Here is a 14,452-nt window from a genome sequence, read left to right as displayed (position 1 = left end):
TTGTCACAGGGAAATAGCCTCCCCCTTCTAAGAAAACCCCACCAAAACAAAACCACACACAAAAAATAAAAATAAGAAAAAATAAAAAACAACCAATACAAGGAGTTTACAACTGAATAAAAAGCACTACCTTTTAAATATCTACAAACTGAAGCGATAAAAATAAAATCTTCTTATCTTTAAAGACACTGAAGACCATCTCAGTTAGGTAGTATCATTTTTCTGCTTATACCATCTCCAGTGATGAATCCCCCTTAGCTTAGCTAACCTTTTCTGAAGTTTTGCTTTCTCCATAGGCAAAAGTTAAAAAGAACCAACCAGAAGGTACAGGAGACCTATCTCAGCTCTGCTTTCTATGGAACAGTTGTAAATGTATCACAGGAATTTAGCATTATAGCAAGTTAAATAATGGAAAAAACCCAAATAATCAAATAAAATACACAAACGTTAGACATGCTTTTCCAGATGGTAAGCCAAAGTGTCATATTGTTTAAATTAACATAGGTTCATTAAACTCTACACACTTTGATATAATAAAATTTTTACCATTGGAAAAGAGCTTAAGAAAACAAAAATTTTCTGTAGTTGTTCCATAGTGCCTCTTCATTTCTGAAATGGTGTAAAGGACTTTATTAAAATGAAACTAAATTCCTCCCTCTCTGGTCCCAGAAAAGAATACCAAGGTTATATAGCTATTCTTAAACTAACCAAACAGCATGAGAGAAAAAAGGTATATTTTAAATTACAAGCAGAGTTGTATAGAGACAGATATCTTTCAAAGAAATCATGTAGAAATTATCTATAATCAAAGTGTTCATGCAAACAACCCACATCTAATAAAATTCCCCCCACCCATATAAATTTAATTCATTTTTGAGTTACTGCCTATCAGTCCAATGCTTGCTATGTACAGACATATGCTTGCTTGTACAGACAGACTTGTTCACTCTTTTACACAGTTAATTTAAAAGCATGCCTGCTCTACATATTTTCCAGCAGGACAGTCAATAAGCTGCTAACTTGATCTGTTGCTTTACAATTTATCTCAAAACAGACAATTAAGTTAAATGCAGCAGAAGGATGCAGACAGTCCCAGCGGTTATGGTTCATTGATAGTGTATTCTGCAGCTCAAATGAAAATCTTATGGTGGATCAAGATATTTTTCTTTATATCCCTAGAAAATTCTATTAAATTACCTGTATTTTGACACCTGTAATTCAAGTAAAAGGGAGAGAATGAAATCAGATTTTACTTCTGCCTTTCTTGGAGCTTGTATAGCAGTAGAGAAGTTACCAGGCTTCTTTGCCTTTTCTAGTATATTTAGTGAAGGCCTCAGGAAAAGGAAATGCCAGTTTCCTTCTCTCCATTTAATAATAAAACAAAAAGACTATGCAGAAGTGGTTACCGAGGCAGATTCCAACTTGCTCATGCAGGCAAGATAAGCCGACAAGATAAAGCAGGCAAGTGCAGATTGGTTTATCAGATGTGAACCATAAACACAGTCATCATTCCCTTGAAATTGTTAATCATTATTCATCTCCTAACAATTTATTAGCCTCCACAGATAATCAAGAAAAAGCTATACCTTGCATTCTGAGTTTGCAGGCTAAAATGCTAGTTTGAAAAGCAGAAGAAGCCACCACCACTGGCACAACCACAACCACTTTCATTCATTTCATTGAAGGAAATGTCTGCAGGATTGTGCTGATCTGGTAAGAGAGGTCTCTCACACAATGGCCATGGTGAACAAAGACTGTCCTAAACTGCAAAGCAATGTCATGACTATGCTCAGATGTCAGCTGTAATTTAGACAAGAGGTCAGAGAAATGTGAATTTGTTAAGCATTTTTCTTCCTTTTTTTAATTATATAATCCATGTACATTTTCACAGAAGACAACCAGCTCTGCCTAGAAGACACCTAGAGGAATAGTGTGGAACTGTATTCCTAGCTGTTTCTGCTTTCTCTCAATTTGGTCTAGATCAAGAGTTGGCCTCAAAAGAGCACATGAAGTTACCATCAAATGGAGGTTAGCCTGGGGGGAAAAGGTGAAAGCACAAGCTTCAGAATTGGTCATTAGTAGCTCTCCCACAACACACTGACATTTTAATTCATTCCTTTCTGGAGATGACTTTATTGACTGCATGCCTCCATAGATGTTTTGCCTCAAAATCATTAGAATACAGACTTATTGAGACATAGTGGTGCTGTTTGTACTGAGTGTTTGCTAAGGTCACTTGTCTTGATTGTCATCTGGGAAAAAGCAAGATTCATGGAAGAAAGTGTAAATTTAGGTGAACTTTTGGGTCACTGGAAAAGGACTATATTGCCCTACTTCTGTAGAAATTATGAAAAGGAGAAGAAAATAGCAGGCAAGAAGAAAAAGGTGCTGCAGCAATGAGGTCAATGACTATTAGATTTATAGACTTACCTAAGTGAAGCTAAATATAGGACTACCTTCTTTTCTAATAAATACAAAAAATACATAAAACATAACAAATTTTAAAATGTTTGTATAAAAATAATAAACTGCCAATAGAATCAAGCTTTTCAGTATTTTTGAAGTGCCTATATAGATATTCCATTTGCAGGGGGCAACAATGTTTCTTTAAATCACTGAGAGTAATTGGAATATCTGGCTGTAGACTGCTGTTCTGCAGACTAAAACAGGAAATGTAAATTGCCATTCTTTAGTTAATAGTCCTATAAAATAAGAAAAGCCTTCTTCTGATTGACTTTTGTAGGTGAATATCAGAATGGGAGTTAATTTTCCACCTAAATAAACTGTCAGCAAATTGTTTAAATATTCATACAGGTGGTAGTAAGATGTACCTCATTTCTTCTTTCAAAAAGTATGCAATGCAATGTGTTACACCATTTACAGTACTGTTTGCAAAAATTATGTTCTATTGCTGTTCTGCCTGATTGGCTGTAAAAATCATGAACAGGATTTAAACAACAGCTGAATGTTTGTGACAACATTACCTCAGATAGCCAGATGATGTACAACAAAAACCTTTACAGCTTCACTTGCAAAATAAGTCACATAAAGCTGATTTTTTTGTGCTATGTTTTCTGCTAAGTGTAATTTAGAACATCCTTGCATGAATGTTGTCAGGCAAGATTCCAAAACAGAATTGAAAAACCTACAGGTACCTCACCATCATCCTTTAAAATTGTGTGAGTACTTAAGTATGAAATAAGATTGTAATTCTGGAAAGGGAACAGTAGAATTTCCCCTAAGGATTCCTATGGAGATATTTTTTTGAAACAGCTTTTCTTCAGGTCTTGTAAATTATACCCCTTAAATAACATAATTCTAAATTCTAATTTATCATTACTGCAATTTGCCCCTGACTCAGAGTGCCCTTCAAAACACTGATACTTGAAGGAATGTAACTGAAGTTAAAGACCTCAGATGAGCTACTTGCTAGAGGTATAACACAGACTCCCCTCGAATGCTAAAACTTGTATTTAATGATTTATTTATTCAGAATTCCTCAAATATTATACAGTTTTCATATAATCCCTATATTTTCAAGAACACTAAAATAGTTTTGAAGAAGAAAGAGATCAGGCTAGCATGTTTTAAGCAAAAACAGTATTCTCTAATTAGAATTAATATCATGGAATCCTAGTATCACAGAATATACTGAGTTGGAAGGGATCCATCAAGACCATTGAGTCCAGATCCTGGATCAGCACAGGACACCCCAAAAATCCCACCATGGGCCTGACAGCATTGTCCAGATGCTTCTGGAACTCATACAGGCTTGGTGCTGTAACCACTTCCCTGGGGAGCTTGTTCCAGTGCCCAAACACACACTGGTGAAAAACCTTTTCCTGTTATCCAACCCTAAAGCTCTCCTGACACAACTTCAGGCCATTTCCTGGAGTCCTGTCACTGATCAGAAAGTGAAGAGATTTGTACCTGCCCCTCCTCTTCCTCTCACGAGGAAGTTTTAACAGCAGTTTTAACTCCCCTCAGACTCCTCTTCCCCAGGCTGAGGAGAACAAGTGACCTCAGCTGCTCCTCATAAAACTTTCCTTCCAGACCCTTCTACTCTGACTATACTTTCCTGAATGTAGCCCTTCAAAACACTGATACTTGAAGGAATGTAACTGAAGTTAAAGACCTCAGATGAGCTACTTGCTAGAGGTATAACACAGACTCCCCTCGAATGCTAAAACTTGTATTTAATGATTTATTTATTCAGAATTCCTCAAATATTATACAGTTTTCATATAATCCCTATATTTTCAAGAACACTAAAATAGTTTTGAAGAAGAAAGAGATCAGGCTAGCATGTTTTAAGCAAAAACAGTATTCTCTAATTAGAATTAATATCATGGAATCCTAGTATCACAGAATATACTGAGTTGGAAGGGATCCATCAAGACCATTGAGTCCAGATCCTGGATCAGCACAGGACACCCCAAAAATCCCACCATGGGCCTGACAGCATTGTCCAGATGCTTCTGGAACTCATACAGGCTTGGTGCTGTAACCACTTCCCTGGGGAGCTTGTTCCAGTGCCCAAACACACACTGGTGAAAAACCTTTTCCTGTTATCCAACCCTAAAGCTCTCCTGACACAACTTCAGGCCATTTCCTGGAGTCCTGTCACTGATCAGAAAGTGAAGAGATTTGTACCTGCCCCTCCTCTTCCTCTCACGAGGAAGTTTTAACAGCAGTTTTAACTCCCCTCAGACTCCTCTTCCCCAGGCTGAGGAGAACAAGTGACCTCAGCTGCTCCTCATAAAACTTTCCTTCCAGACCCTTCTACTCTGACTATACTTTCCTGAATGTAGCAACCTCGTTCAACATTTATTGCCCCTTTAAACCATCTTCAACTAAAAACCAAGGGAATAAAAAAAATCCACAAGAAAACACCTAAAGGCATTTGCACCTGCTAGAAGCTGATCAGCAATATATAATGCAATTCTATCAACAAAATATAAAAGGAGTTAAAAGTTAGTCCCTTATGGATCTGTGAATACAAAGCAGAAAATGATGCAGAAGAGTAGTTCTGTAAGAAACATTTTTACTTAATAGAGAATAGATAAAAAATAAAATGACCAGAGTAGATAACAGTAGATAACAAAGGTTAAATGATGTAACGTTTTGATTTTCTGTATTACCATCACAGATAACTTCTGTACAAGGTCACTCTGGACAAAACAGACACAATCTTTCTAGTCTGTGATGATCTTGACTGTCCTCAGTCTGCCTTTATTGAAGGGAAGAATCAGATTTATACAATTCTTTTAATGTAATATTGGAAAAACATTTATGAACATCACTGTCATAGCTAATAGATATATGAAAATTCTCCTTCTTTTGGATCTTCAAGAATGTAAATCAGAGATGCTAGACCTTTATTTCATCTCTCTTCAGTGGGATTTGCAGCTTAACCTCTCCCAGGATTTATCTGAGTAACAATAAAACATTGGACAGAATTGTTTCTTAAACATATGTACAGAGACAGAGCTATATGATTGCACCTGGGAAACAAAAACTGAAACATGAATTCTGGAACATACACAGAACTGTGTGAAACTTTTATTTTCTCATGAGCTGACCTAACCTCATTTACGGAAGTAAAGCAAAATGAAACAAAGCAAAAAACCTCAACACCCCACTCAGCTCACCACACTTGATATTTTCCCATTTCTCTTACAATCTGACTGTCAGCTTTCCATTGAGTCATCCCTCATAGCCTTTCCTAATCTATTAATGCCCCCTCCCCTTTCCTAAAGTCTTTGAAGTTTCAGATCTCTGCTGAACCCAGGCATAGCCCTAGGAAGAGTACCCCATTGCAGCCTACAGGGAGCCAGTTTGTATCCCAATAGCCCAGAAGCCACTCATATCTAAAATTCTTTGAAGTTATATACCTTAGGCTGCCTTATCTGTGTCATTGTTCTACCTTCTAAGCCACTCCTTTAACAACCTTGTTGCCATTTCCCAGGATTTAACTCTTTACATTCAGATTGGCAACCAAACAAAACTGAACCCTGAAGGAGAAATAGTCACTACTGAATTTATAATGCATTCTGAAAGTAGATATTCCAAGCTTTATAGCTTTAATAGAAGAAAATGAATTCTGTACATGCCATTTTTTTAAATTCTAAGTTGTTGCTTAAATTGTAATGAAATTAAGAAGAGCAAATTAATTTTAAGTACAAGATGTTTCATGACTCAGCTTTACTGACACTTTTAGACCTTACAATATTTTCTGAAAGTTGTGAAAAACCAGGCCTGCTTAGGATGAAAAATGCTTCACTTCATGGAACTCACACCAGAATTTTGTCCCTTACCTTCCCTGTCTAGTGCACAATGAGACATATCCCATAGAAGGGCTGTCCTGCACTGCTAATAGGAAGTTGCTCTGAGTACCCATCAGAAAACACTGCACTACAGAGTTCACTTCTGTTACTCTGGGGATGGACCTTGCAGCTCTCCTGGACTTCCTCCCAAGGATAAGAGTATACCTTTCATATAACTGAGCAGGACTTGTTTTCTTTTAGAAAACATCTCTGCTGTGTCAAGATTCCTATGAGGTAGCATTTCAAAGGCATTCTTTTCATACAACACAAATGGCTGGGTCTGTTCCTTTGCAGTTCATAGAAAGAAGATACCATGGAGATTTCCTCAGAAGAGAGGAAAACTTTGGAGGGTTGGCTGACATAGCATTCTGCAGACATTTCTTGTTATTCTATTAATCACATCCTGAAGGTGCTGCTTAGGTAGTTGAGGTAGTTTCCGCCTCAAAAGCAGGCATCCCTCACCTCCTCCCAGTAACTTGAGAACTTCATGAGGAACCTCTCTAGACTGAGTAGGATCAGCACCATGCATTGCTTCTCCAGATGAAGAACCCTCATCAGAAGTTTTTAAAGCCTGCTTAACCGTAAAATCACATCCTTTAGGGAATTTTTCCTAGTATGTCTCTTCAAACCAATGTTCTAGATTAATTAACACAAAACTGTCACATGAAAATAGTGGGACTTGATGTGAATCAATCAAATTATTAAACAGAAATATTTTCACCTCTTTGTTTTATCAGTATTTTGATTATAGGGTTTCAATATGAGGTAAAATTTACCTGTAATAACCTTGGCAAAACTAGAATTTGGAACATACTTTCAAAAAACTTATTAAAGTGCATCAGGGAAATTATTAAAACTTATTAAAGCATCAGGGAAATTGGGGTCATGAAGTAAGTTTTGGCAGAAAAATATTCAGAAGTTTACTGTATAATTTCAATACAGCAAAATATGCTACTAAGACTCTAAGATTAATTTTCTATTTAGCCTAACCAAATTTGGTGACTGAAAAAAGCCTCAATATACATTAAGTCCAATTTCTGATCTCTGGAGAAAAAAAAAAAAAAAACACCAACCAAAAAACAGTCAGGAATTGCCTGAGATATTATCTGGCATTATTGGTTTCAATTTAATTTTGATCCAAAATGAAAAACCTACACAGAATTTGTTTATATTGGCCACACTTCACAAATAAATGAAGCTGGTGAAAATCTTATGCCTGCCAAGAACCTCCCTTTGATTATTGGCATTTCAATGCAATTACAGAATACAGGTTTAAAAATTAGACTGACTGATAAAAAGCACATTCTTCATAAATATTTAACCTTCTTCAGTATGACAGTAATTATAGTGTGGAGCTCAGTAGCTGCATATTCCATTTAAAGATCTGTCATGCTTCCATTCGAAATGCTTCTTTTCAAAGGTTTGCATTGCCAAGATAAAAAGAAAACTCCCCCAAGGTGGAAACTCGGACTAAAATCTCATCTTCTTAAAATTATTATTAATGGTAGATTCTAAGGATGAGAGACTGTTTGAAATATAGCGAGATTTTTACAACCACTGCTTTCTTTTCCTGGGCAAAATATTTGATAACATTGGGTAGTCGTTCAAATTTTACACTCTAAAAATATCCGAAAAAAAACCTGCAAAGTAATTTCAAAATGAAATCACTGATTTTCATGTTTTTGTATTGTACCATCCTTTGATCCTACTGATACCATTTCCTCATTTAAAAAAATACTTGAAATAAAGATAAAGTATTTGCTGTTCAATTCAATTGTTTTATAGTGAATGAAATGTTTCTTTTCCATCTGGACTCTAGATAACCAAAGAAAACTATTATTCATCTTTGGAAAGGCATAAATACATTTTGATTAATAAAACCATATTTTCCTGTTATGGAAAGCTAGGTAATGTCTTTGAAGATGGTTTTGATGATGCGTAACTCAAAATTGTGAATTTTTTAACTTGGAGTAGCTAATTCAGCCTTCTGAAGTCTGACAGTCTGGGTGTGGGGTAAAGAGGGAAGAGAGAAAGTGCTAAACCTCAGCTATATTCATTAGCTAAGTAAAGATAACAGGTCTTGTCAGGAGAGGCTGATATTTGTGGCTGTGCTGGCACCCAGACATTTGACCCAGGTTTTCACTTGGCATAGGAGTGGGATGTGTAATTCTCCTGCCAGGGCAGAGTCTTGGTTTGTTACTGAGCAGTTGCAGTCAGAGCACCTTAGGAACAACCTAGACTTCCCTATTTCTTGCAAGGAGAGAGCAGGAGCCTCTCCCAGGAGCTATTTTCCCATTCTCTGCCCACATGGTGTGGATAAGAAACTAGGCTAGTTTGTGTGTAGGTGGTTACAGGGAGGAGATAAATAAAGACACATATGTTTATATGGCACTTCATCTCTGCTGGAAGTCAGTGAATTTGGAGTCCAGCTTCTGCTTATGCAGCTTTGAAAAGCTTCTTGTCTGTCCTTGGAGTTGAACTCTTATTAAAGAGAAAACTTCTCTCCAGCTTCATGACCATACTGGTGAAGAGTAACTGGATTAGCCAAAAAAATGCAGTCAAAATCTGAGTTTCACTTGAGATTCTCTTGAGCACTGAAAGTTTTAATGAGACATCTGTGCTTCACTTCATCCCTTTTCTAGGCTTTTTTAAAAATATGAAAAACTTTTCTCTTTCTTTTCATTCATAATAGCTTTAGCCATAGTTACCTGGATACTACCAGTGACTATTATTAATCATTTACACTGTTTTGCATCTATGACAGTTAATGTCGCTGCATTTTTACCACTGCAGCATTTAATTAGCATGAGAATTTTCTGTAACTTTTGACAGCCACCCTAAATATTTCTGGTTTAAATATGATACCATAAAAATCATATACAAACCCTCTTATTTTTCTACTAATACTTGCTCCAGATTTTTTTAAATTATGCTACATAGCACTTGGATTTCAGTTCTATCTTCTATTGTCACAACCAAGTATATACTCTACCTTCTATTTCATACCTTTTAAACAGTTGCTGACCTATAAGGGGACTTTTCTTTATTTCCTGTGACAGCTTCATTTCTCCAGCAGTATTAGTTTTATCATCCCTACTGATATGCTGTTGACTTCAGAAGACCCCTAACAGATGTGTGAATTAGGAGTTCCCCTTATAGAGCAACTCTTCCCTCAGAAAACTCTCACCATTTCTCCATTATCTCCAGTACACAGGATACTCATCACTCATTATTGAGTGTGTTTACCTGGTTAAGTGATGATTTCATACTTCTACATTTTCTCTGAGAAAATCATTAATTTAATATGCAAAAGGATATTGTTATTTAGATGGTCATCAAGCTAATTAGACAAAAAGGCTGCATGAATCTACACATCTGTCTAGCAAAAGAACCAGGTTAATTGACCCTTGGTTTCTTCAGATCCTTTTTGTTTCAGATCCTTTTTGTTTAGTATCACATTGGTCACCTTCTATTACTTCTGTATTAAACAATATATGACATACAACAGTCATTGACCAAATTCACTTCATTAGAATGTATTTCCTCACTACTACTTTAAATGTACTACATTTCAGAGAGTGAAATAGCAGCAAAAACAGAGTGAAAAATAAAAAATAGTGAAGAAAGGAGAAAAGAATTCTAGCCACCACTCAGACACAAAAAGACACATGGAATTAAAAAAACGGGGGGGGGGGATTTAAATTAAGCAGAAGTATAACTTTTTCAAAAATAAACTTATTTTTTCTACTACTGAACACTGTCCCGTTTTCAACATTGTGCAGCAAGATAGAACTCACTTTCTAGAAACTCACTGCTCTACTTGCAAGTCCATGTCCTTTCTAGGATTACAAAATGGGAGGTATTCAACTCTCCTCCAACTGGGGAGCCAGAACCAATTCTATTGATGTGCAGCTTTCCTGGATCAAAATCTATGAAAAAATAAAAACTGGAAAAAGAAGTAATCTTCATTCACTGTTAAAAGATTAGTTTCCCTCTAAAATTAGAACATAAGTGACAAGGTGATGCTTGAAGCAGGAATCTGGGTGACAATTACTTGGAAATAAACAAGCGGGTCATACATTCATAAATTTGAAAATATGAGGGGAAAACAAGCATGCTTTCCTCAGTAAGATATGTTTATCTGAGGATGAGGCTGTCATTACTGGGACTGGGCTAAGTCTCTTCCATGCACTGTGCTATTTCTTCACTAGGATCTGTCACATTTTAACCTCTTTATGCAACCATGGCTGTCAAGTACCAAAGACGATTCCCTCACATTTGCTTCCAAAAGTATGTTTGCATTCGCCAGCATGCTTTCCAAATTCTTTGTACAGCTTAAGAAGAGACATGCAAATAAAAAGATTATGGACAAGCACTTTCTTTGAAAAAATCCTAGTTATTAGGAACAGATAATTTTATGGTTTGATTTCTAGGCAATGATAATTTTTTGATATTTAGTTCATCTGGGCCAGCTATTATTTAAACATTGTTAAAACGCAAGAAGCCGCAATAAATGAAATTTATTTCACTGATGTTGCTCAAGTTTATGTGATCATAATCATGTAAGTATTAGCATATACAAGTCCATAATTTAAATTTTCTTGCAGTTTTATGGTCTGAACTCCTCCATAACTCTTGCAGTGAACTGCATCTCTGAGTGTCCATTACAGGAAGGTATTGGAAGACCATAAGCACTTGGTTGTCTTTGTCCTTATCCTCATTCAGTACTGAACACGTCATCAAAGGTGGATATTGCACAACAGCTGAGGCTTAAGCACCAAACAGAACTGAAACACTGTGTGTGTGAATGTTGGACCTCACTGCTGCCATGGGGTGTAGATTTACACATTCAAGACGTGTTTATTTTTGTCTTAAAAATAACGTGAACTTAAGGAATTTCCATGCCTATGGTGCCCTGTGCCACTTAAGCCTCTTATTCCTACCTCTGCACTGAATTTTACTGTCCCTTCAGGGACCTTCCCCTTTATCCTTACATAGTATGTGCCAATATGTATGTTGCAGACCATTTCTATGAATTAGATCACTAAGACTTTCTGATTTTTTTTATGTCCCCTTGGAAATATTATTTTCTATATTTTTTTGTATTTCTATCAAGTATCTGGGTATTTTAAACCCAGAATATTTTCATGAAGCAGGTGTCCCAGATAAGACTGCCCTAACCAAACTCAGAGAAATCCTGCTTCAGAAAACTGCTTGTATTAAGACCATTATTATAATTAGACAATTATTAATCTTCAAAGAAGATTCAAAGAACTCACAAGAATTTGGCAGACAAAATTGTATTTCAATTAAACCTCAGTTTTAAAGGCAGAAAAAAATCCACATGTAAGTGCCAAACAGAATAATACATTCTTCATTAATTTATTTCCATATAATAAGTGAAAAGTATCACTTCAATAAGCAGTTATCAGTGAAATTCCTGACATATAATGCAAATAACTGAGTGTGCAAAAGTACAAGAAAAAATCAGTTCTTGTCAAAAAATATTTCTGAATCTTTATGACAAAGGTAGACAGAGAGAGGGTAGAAGGGAAGGCACATAAATGGAAATATTTTAAATTACTGGATGCAATTCCAGATGATAGATATTTTCAGAAAATTCACATAGCAAGTTAATAACTAGAAATAAAACTCTAATCATCGAGCAGCGAAGCAGAGAATGTGGTTGCTGTTAAGAGTCTAGAAACAGAATCAAAGACGAAAATAAAGAAGATGGAAAATTCAAATAGGAGTACAAAAGATTGCACACTAGAAATAGAAGTGTGATGAGGAAAACTACATGTGAAGGATGGGGACAAAAGATGAGGGAAAGAGACGGCCTCTCCTTTCTAAAATACTTGTTGATTTTTTTCAAAAAACTCTGTGAGGCTATAATAGAAATAGGGGGTTATACTTTGCATTGAAAGCCACAGAAAAGGATACAAGATAAGATCTCTAGAGTTAGCATACAAACCGTCCCAGCCCAGGTCTATAAAACTTCACAAATGAGATTTCCACTCAGCAAAACCAATGCTTGTGTGTCAAAAGAAAAATGAAAGGTTGAATCCTCTGTTATCAGGAAATAATTCAGTGCCATTGACTTCAAATAGAGATGGAGCAATTAACATCAGTACTGAACCTGGCCTGACCCATTAGTTCCCATACTAACAAGGGGTTACAAAATTCTCTGCTAATTTGTGACAAGCTTAAAATAGCTCAGACTGTTGCAGCTCAAAAAGTGTAAGATGAAACAAGAGCGGTTGAAAAAAGCTCCTTTTTATGAGAAACGGTCCTTCATTCTCCTTGCAAAAGCAACACCAATGTTAATAATCTCACTAGAGTTTTCATATGCATACAGTGAATATAAACACACTGAGAAAGGACCAGTCCTGTCTGCAAATCTGAGGAACACAAACATATTCAGGAAGAACAAAATTTTCGTTAAGATCTTAACACAACAATTACATAAATTTCTCCAGTCTCATCTAACTCCCGCTGGCTGAACTCATGGTGACTGATGCTGCCTGTCCTGGTACCTTGATACTCTAGGTGTGAGAGGTTTAAAATCTGTTTAAACCTGAAAGGGGATGGCCCTTCTGTCCAGAAGATTTACTTCTTTGCTTCTGTTTTGGCCAAAAGAGAGGGGTGCTCACTTAGTGTCTATCCCTGAAAATTACTGGAAGAGTGAGCTGGGCTAAAGCACTGACAAAACAGCTTTTAGTGATCTTCCCATTCCTGGTAGATTTAGAAAACTAGTCACTGGACTGTTACATCAGTGCAGAAGTGTTCTAGAAGAACAGGGTGTGGACAGAAGCAGGTAGATTTCCTACAGAGGAGAGCACATTTGCCGGCAGGTCACCCAGTTTCTCAGCAGTGTGTCAGAAAATCTAAACATAGCCACAATTCTGGCAGCTGGAGAATAACAACTGAAGAAGCCACAAGCAGCAGCTCTTTACAGCTCTCCGCAAGGGAGTTGGAAATGTTTTGGTCATAGAAATTGAGTGAAGCCAAGATGGCTGTGCTGGCTGGATGTGCCCAGGGATTTGTAAACCACCACTAACTACTGTGGCGTCCAGAGAGCTTAAGGAGATTCATCAATATTTTGCTTTTGAGAAATCTATATATGATTCTTTGTGGTTTTATTTCATCAAAAACACAAGAGTTCAATCCATTTCTTTCTAAGAGAAATGAGTTTCATTTATTCAAATGCAGAAAGAATTTTAAAATCTTCTGTCTCCTACTGAAGGCAATTATGTATTGCAATGAGCCTCAGCACATGTGTAGCCAACCATAACATTAAATATCCTGAGAATCTGTGAATCTTCAATGTCTTTGCTAGTTTGGGCATGGAAATGGCTTCAAAAAATTAACCTTTTATTGGAGAAAGGTCTGTAGAAAACACAGAAAGGGCAAAGGAGGCAAATTATTAACCTGCAGAATTTAATACGTATTTTCAACTTTGTTGTTTCAACAGGAAATTTTGTATAACAGAGACAAAGTTCAAGAACCGGATCAAGGTGATGGGACTGCACATGAGGCAGAACATCAACCTCACTAATTAACGTCTGTGTGTCTTGCAGTCTATAGTTAGCTAGGAACAGCAAACCCTGGAAAAAATCTAGAAAAGAAGAAGAAAAACTCCAAACCTCTGAATACAATAACCTTATGAAATTGAACCAGAGTTTTTTAGAACTGCTTAGACCATTAAAGCCACGGGGCCTACACAGAACAGAAAATATTTCATTCCAAATACATGATCTGCTTATTCTTCCTGTCATACATGGAACTTCTGTCACCTTCCAGCTCTCTGGGAACTGTAATTTCAAGAGGTGCTACTTCTTTTTATCTCCACATAAAGATCTTCCACTTAATAAAAATAATTAAATATTTTATATACATTGAACTAAATAAATCTCCATGTAGGTCACACACCTGAGAGTATAGAAGAGAACATATATGACTTTTTAATACATGATTTTATCTTAGAGAATAAAAATATTTCTGGGGAATGGAGTGGGGGAAGGAAGGAAGTTGCTGAAGACTGTACACTTCCTTCAAGAACTGGAGTTCTTTCAAGTAAATTGTAATTTTCCTAGAGAAAAAGCTTGCTGCAGATGTTCAAGTCA

This window comes from Anomalospiza imberbis, chromosome 4 (genome assembly GCF_031753505.1).
Source record: "Anomalospiza imberbis isolate Cuckoo-Finch-1a 21T00152 chromosome 4, ASM3175350v1, whole genome shotgun sequence".
NCBI lineage: Eukaryota > Metazoa > Chordata > Aves > Passeriformes > Viduidae > Anomalospiza > Anomalospiza imberbis.
The sequence above is the reverse complement of the archived record's forward strand: the minus strand, read 5'-3'. Positions refer to the sequence as shown.